The following is a 7,536-nucleotide window of genomic DNA, read 5'->3' as shown; positions in this document are numbered from 1 at the left end:
TCACTTGAGGTCAGGAGTTCGAGACCAGCCTGGCCCATATGGTGATACCTCGTCTCTACTAAAAATACAAAAAAATTAGCCAGGCGTCGTGGCATACACATGTAATCCCAGCTACTCAGGGGACTGAGGCAGGAGAATCACTTGAGCCTGGGAGGTTAAGATTGCAGTGAGCCGACACGCCGCTGTACTCCAGCCTAAGCAACAGAGCAAGACTCCATTTCAAAAAAAAAGAAAAGATTCCGCTTTAGAGACCACAAGAGATGAAACATAAGACGGAAGGGGAATAAAAGGGGGGAGGGCAGAAGGGTCCTTCACATCCCCTCTTCTTTAAGGTGGGGCCCCAGTAGGTAGTGCCAGAGGCTGCCCTTCTGCCATTAGAGGGCAGCAGTGGTCCATTTCTGGGCTGAGCCCTTAGGGCATTTCTGGGAGGGGTGTTTGGGGTATGCCTATTGACAACCCTGTTCCTTTTCTTTCTGGGCCTTCCCATCTGTGATCGCTCCACCCTAGATCTACCCTTGGGCCTTAGGGTGTTTCTTCAGGTAGGGTTCCCTCCCTGCATCAGAGGATGAAAAGGAGGGGAGCATCTTAGAAAACAGGCACAGACTCTGAGGCAAATCCACCCTTTTCCAGCATCTGCGCGTTGCCCTAAAGTTTACCTGTTTGATGAAAAGCTCTTGAGGACAGCAACCTTTGCATCTCCAGCATAGAATCTTGTACTTAGCAGGTGATTTAAGTCATGTTCTACCATTCTTTAAGGACTTGGGGGCAGAACAATGACAGCATCTAGTAACTGGGGCTCCAGACCCATCTAACCAGAGTGACCTTGGAGGAGAAAGGATTGAATTTGCCTTAGTCTGTTTCTGCATTTGTAACCTAAAGGGATTCAGATTTACCATTGTAAAACTCAAAGATTAAAATGTGAGTAAGTCTGTGCCTTTCAGCTAAATCTGGAAGTACCAACTCTCAGCCTCCCCAGAGGTACAATGAGGCTGGAGTCAGAAAATGCCACCACCCCAGAGGATGTGAGCCTACCTGTGGAGGCCTTGACCCCCACCACTAGGATGGGGCAGGTGAGACTAGACCCTTCCCTTTTCCCTACCATGGTCTCCCTACACCCTCTGACCCCACTCTCTGTCACATAACAGGCAAGTGGCCAGCTCCAAACTAGGGTGATGCCCACAGCCAGAGCTGAGCATGCTGCACCAGAACAGGTGTTCACCCACCTGGGCCCTGAGCCCTTTTTTGTGAGAACTGGGACAGAAGGCTCTGAGTCCTGGGCTGCACCCAGGATGGAAGGAGGTAGGGAAACAGGCAAACAGCATCTCCAATAATGCTGTGGCCAGCCAGGCCTGCCCACTCAGAGCCTTGGTCCAGTACGCCCTAGGCGGCAGGCGGGGAACAAGCAACACTCCTGGGTGGCCATTCTCTTCCCGTCCTCATGCCTCTTCAAGGGTCATTCCTGGCACTCTCCTCAGCCCCAAGGTGGATGACTGCATGAACTCCCTGCGGTGAGGGGTGAGTAGAAGCCCACGAAGCCTCCCTACAATGCAACCCCATCGCATCTCCACTGAACTCTGGGCAGAAAACGGCTGTCATTTAGGTTCCTGTCATTTAGGTTCCAAGACTACTTTGGTGGATCTGAGAATAAATTCCTCAAGGCAATGTCCTTGCTCTGCCCTTCTCCAGGGTGGGACCCAGAGTTACTGGCCCCTCCATCCCATGGAGCTGATTCTGCAACCCTCACTTCCTAAGCACATGTAAGGCTCACCTGTTCTTTAAAGACCTGCAAAAAGTGTTCTTTCTTGGCTGCAACCTAACTCCCTCCTGCCACACCTAAGGCCCATTTCTTCTGGTTCTGCCCTCAAATGATTCAGAGAGATTAGAGGCAGAGTCATTCCTAGAGTGACATTTTTACTAGTCCACAGTACAACAAAAAATTAAAGACAATGGAATATCTATTTGTTGGCATAAAGTCCATTGACCATCTTTTCTTGGGAATAATTGTTTTCCTTCTCTCTTTTTTTTTTTTTTCTTTTTTGAGATGGGGTCTCACTCTCTCACCCAGGTTGGAGCTTGGTGGTATGATATTGGTTCACTGCAACCTCTGCCTCCCAGACTCAAGCAATCCTCTCGCCTCAGCCTCCCAAGTAGCTGGGACTACAGGCATGCGCCACCACACCGGGCTAATTTTTTGTATTTTGGTAGAGACAGGGTTTTGCCATGTTGCCCAGTCTGGTCTCGAACACCTGAGCTCAGGCAATCCATCCGCCTTGGCCTCCCAAAGTGCTGGAATTACAAGCATGAGCCACTGTGCCTGGCTGGGACTAACAGATTCAGATGATGTCATTCCTATTTTGAGAATTAAAATGTATTTATTAGGTCAGGCATGGTGGCTCACACTTGTAGTCTCAGCACTTTGGGAGGCGGAGGTGAGTGGATCTCTTGAGCCCAGGAGTTCGAGCCTGGCCTGGGCTCAAGCAAAACCCCCCCCCTACAAAAAATACAAAAATTAGTTCAGCATGGTGGTGCATGCCTGTAGTCCCAGCTACTCTGGAGGCTGACTGCCTGAACCTGGGAGACAGAGGTTGCAGTGAGCTGAGATCACACCACTGCACTGCAGCCTGGGTGACAGAGCCAGACCCTGTCTCAAAAAAACAGAAGTATTTTCTTTAATGATGGTGATAATAGATGGTAGGTACGTTCTGCGTGCTCTTAGGGAGCATAAATTAAAAGCTGCAGCTCTTTATGGGAACCTGGCTTTCACTTGTTTTCTTGCTTTTTCTGTCAAATCCAGAAATCTGGAACCACTGGTTAAAGAGAAGTCTGAGAGCCAAAATACACAGAGCCAGCTGTGAGTTACTTATCTGCCTTACTCAGGAAAAGGACATGGGCTGCTCAAGCACACACCTCTTTGCCATCTATGCCAGCATTTTTACCTTCAAGGCCGATGTTCTCATCATGTTAAGTACATTTGAGTTTAGTAAATAAGTATGGGTTCTAACCAGGGTTCAAAACCAGTTCAGGGCAGGGCGCAGTGGCTCACGCCTGTAATCCCAGCACTTTGGGAGGTGGAGACAGGCAGATTACAAGGTCAGAGTGGCCAGCCTGGCCAACATGGGGAAACCCTGTCTGTACTAAAAAATACAAAAATTAGCTGGTGGTGTGCACCTGTAATCCCAGCTACTCAGGAGGCTGAGGCAGAACTGCTTGAACCCAGGAGGCGGAGGTTGCAGTGAATCCAGTTCACACCACTGCACTCCATCCTGGCAACAGAGGGAGACTCCCTCTCAAAACAAACCAGTTTAGTCGCGGATTTAGTTTTGTGGTCTCCTTGTGCCTCATTTTCCCCACCTGTAAAATAGAAACAGTAAGACTTACTTCATGGGATTGTGAGGATTAAGTAAAGCACTTGGAACAGTGCCCAGTACAAAGAGCTCAACAAATGTTGACTATAATCCTAATTATCTCCGCAGGTTTCACCTGGACAACATGTGGGGTGTGGGCAGGCAGTGAGAACACAGATGGTAGCCCTCAATGCATCCCAGCCTGAAAAGCACATGAGTCAGCCCTTCCTTCCACTTACCCACTACCTCTCACGCTAGTCGTTGTCTTTTTTTTGTTTTGTTTTTGAGACGAGTCTGGCTCTGTCTCCCAGGTTGCAGTGCAGTGGCGCCATCTCGGCTCACTGCAAACTCTGCCTCCCAGGTTCGAACAATTCTTGTGCCTCAGCTTGCCGAGTAGCTGGAACTACAGGCGCGCACCACCGCCCCCGGTTAATTTTTGTATTTTTAGTGGACTGGATTTCACCATTTCGGCCAGGCTGGTCTTGAACTCCTGCCCTCAGGTGATCCGCCTGCCTGGGCCTCTCAAAGTGCTGGGATTACAGGCGTAAACCTCCACACCAGTCCTCCCTGGTCTTCTTAAAGTGAATCAACCCGAATTCCTGTAATCCATGTAACTGCTTTGAGTGACTCTGGAACCCTCTTTGAAGCCCCCACAAATACCTAAAAGAGGAGCAGGAGCCCTACAACACATTCCCCTAAACTGTGTTCCTAAGAACTATCCAACTACCTGTGGAACCCTAAGGCCCCTTCCTCATTCTCTTTACCAATATCCTGGCAATGGTTGTTTGAGCCTAGTTAATGACAGAAGCTCCAGCCAGATGCTGATGGGGGTCCTCTACGAAAAGACACCGCCATTCCCGAGGGTGATACTGCAGCGACCCAGTACTTGTGCGCATAGAAGCTAAGGGGAAATTGCCCTACCCTAAACTCCAGTGAAAAGCCCTTTGCAGTCCGACAGGCTTGCATTCACATCCCAGCAGTGTGGGGTTTGGACAAATTCCATAATCTGAGTCTGTTTCCTCCTCTAGAACGCGAGTCTATGAATTCCTGTCTACTGCCTGGAAGTGCCGCTGTCAGGACTAAGATAATGTGTGTACTTTCGGTGCACAGGGGACGCTCAACACGTGCGAGCTTCCCTTGCAGAAAACCAAGAGATGAAAGGCTGGGGGCCGCCCCTGCCTTGACGTGCATCCCATACTCTCCGAGATCATCTCTCCCCAGCTAGCGCTTACTCCTGCCCAGGAACCAGATCCTGGGGCCTCCGGGTAGCTCTGGTTAAGGCGCGGGAAGCAGAGGGGACCAGCGCCCCCAGAGGAGGAGGTTGGGGGGGAAGGAGGCCGCGCCTTTCCCCGCCCCGGGCCTCCCCCCGTCTTGCTCTCCCTCCCCGGACTACCTCCTCCCCCCGCGCGCATCCGGCGACGGGCACAGGATGTTCTTTCGCTCCCGTCCCCGCTCCGCCCCCGCTCTCACTTTCTCTTCGCTCCCCTCCCCCACTCGCGCCGCGCCCGGCGCCGGCACCTAATTTAACTCTTTCTCTCCCGCGCTCGGCGGCGCCTGTGCGCCTCCTGGGCGGGGGTCCCATCCTTCCCGCCCGCCCCCCAGGACGTGGAGCGAGGGGGCTGCCCGGGAAGGGGCGGGCCTGGGCTGATCGCTGGGCCCAGGTTCTCAGGATCCTGTGGCCCGCAGCTGGTGGAGAGGGCTCACCGGGATCCGGCACTCTAGAACCCCCGCTAGTTCACCCGGGTGAGGGTGGGGGTGGAGATGGGTACCCACACTCGAGACAGCTGCGCGCCCGAGAAAGGCGGCCAGGCGGGCTTAGATGCTGGCCCGGCGGGGGGCGAGTAGGGTCAAGGGCCACCAACCTCATCCCCCCCAGGTTCGGATGCGGAGGGGCCCAGGGCACCAGCAGAGGATGGAGAGAGGCCACGCCCCTCGGCGACGTCACTGATGTCAAGGCAACCGGGGGCGGGACGGTGGGCTACTGAAGGGCAGACCTCAGGGAATAGAGGCTGCCGGTGGCTCTGGGACGGGGTGGGGGTGGGGTGGGGGCGCAGCGGGGGCGGGCTTTTCAATTTCCTTCAGTCAATGATGTCCAAAAAACGGAGTGAGGGTCAGCTTCTGTTCGCTCTTTGATTCAACAGGCATTTATTGAGCGTTATGCTTGGGGCTGTGCTTAGGCACTGGGCTGTTGCGTGCCATTCGAACCCAGCCAGTTGTTGTGAACTACGGTAGGGTGGCTCTGCGTCCCTGGAACGGACGTAATTATTAACAGTGCCCCTTTTCAAGTTTAAAGTGTCCCAGTATGGGCAGTAGTTAAGGAACACCTTCCTCCCAATTCAGAAAAGGCTCAACCATACGGGGAAGGAATATAAACTATTGGGTACAACAGGCACTTTCCTGGTGCTTTGTATTCTCTGTAATTTTTGCCCCTCATTCTGCAAAACGAGTGTCACTAGCGACTTTTACAGACGAAGAAACTGGCTCAGAGAGGTTAAGAGACTTACCCAGGGCCAAACAGCTAAGTGTTGGAACCAGGATCCAGACCCAAGTTTTATGTGCCCTCCAAAGTATTTCATGCCCGCTTCTCAAAATAAGTAGATGATGTCAAATAAATAAAAGACACTGTCCCTGCCATTAAAAAGCCTACAGCCTATGGGAGAAGAAGTTTAAAATACTACAGGACATAACTAAGCAATAAAACATAAAAAAGATTAGGCGGGGCGCGGTAGCTCACTCCTGTAATCCCAGCACTTTGGGAGGCTGAGGCGGGTGGATCACCTGAGGTCAGGAGTTTGAGACCAGCCGTACCAATATGGTGAAACCCCGTCTGTACTAAAAATGCAAATATTAGCTGGGCGTGGTAGCGTTCAACTGAAGTCCCAGCTACTCGGGAGGCTCAGATAGGAGAATTGCTTGAACTGGGGAGGCAGAGGTTGCAATGAGCCACTGCACTCCACCCTGGGCGACACAGCAAGATTCCGTCTCAAAAAAAAAAAGAAAGGAAAAGATTAAAGGCAGCTCACAGGCTCAGAGGGAAGCCACTAGTTATGCCACTCTCCTTTCCACCTTCTGCCCTCCTCTGTGGTTTTGTCTCTTACTGAACAGGGACTCCTAGCAGGCATCTGCCCTCATTCTACTCTGCACCCAAGGTTTTGCAGTTGGTATTTGGCACAACCTTCCTGATATTAACTTGGATGTCAGCCTCTCCCTTCCCCACCAGCTCCCCCCCCTCCAGCCACCGAAGATTTTGGGGAAATGAAAAACAGTGGCCCTTCAAAACAAAAGGGCCCCAGTGAGCATTGGGAAGCCAATAGGCTTGATGGGACTGGGGAGACCAAGGCAGGAGAGAGAATCGGAACGGTGGAAAGGGAACACTACCAAATGGATGGGTCACTTGAGGAACATTTGCTGCCCTCCTGCTGTGCAGGAGGCACTGCACTCAACCCTGTGGCCTGGACATGCCATGAGTGAATTCAGGTCCCATCTCACAGAGAATACACAGGTTAGCTAGTGTACTCACTGTGCTTGGTTGAGGAGTCTGAAGTTGATAACATACACAACAAATGATGTTTGAGAAAGATTATTCCAGCAGGGTGTGTAGGAGGAAGGAAAAAGAAAGGACAGTGTGGCAGCTGCTGTGAGAATTTGGGCCAAAGGTGGAATCTATGGGGCTGGAGGGGAAAGGGTGAAGGAGAAAAGTAATGAACAAACAATATATTTTGAAATAAAAGCAACAAAGGGAAGAATTTGATAAGATATCAGACATAAGGATGGTAAAGGAGAGAAAGTAGTTAAACATTAATCTACCTTTGCAGTGAGTTTCAGGACTGGGAGGGTCATGGTGGGCAATGGGGAGGAGCTGGTGTGAGGGACATGAATATGAGTCCAGTCACTTCTAGGCCATGTAAGGGCAGGTGTCCCGTAGGTGACTGGACTTGGAGATAGGGAAGTCCGGAAGAGCAGTGGGCTGCTGTCTGAGAGTGTCCCTGTCATAGCCTCGAGCAATCACTGACCTGGGATCATGAACAGATTTCAAGCATCAGGAAGAAGGTGGGAGTAGATGGCAGTGAAGGTGCCTCCCAACTGGGAGATGCAGTGTGCACTGGCTGGGTGACAGCCTGTGTAGGAAGTGTGATGTATGTATGTATGGGAAGGGGGTCCACGGCTCAGGCCTGTGTTGGCATCTTTAGGC

Source organism: Trachypithecus francoisi, unplaced genomic scaffold, assembly GCF_009764315.1.
Source record: "Trachypithecus francoisi isolate TF-2019V2 unplaced genomic scaffold, Tfra_2.0 Lachesis_group10, whole genome shotgun sequence".
NCBI lineage: Eukaryota > Metazoa > Chordata > Mammalia > Primates > Cercopithecidae > Trachypithecus > Trachypithecus francoisi.
The sequence above is the reverse complement of the archived record's forward strand: the minus strand, read 5'-3'. Positions refer to the sequence as shown.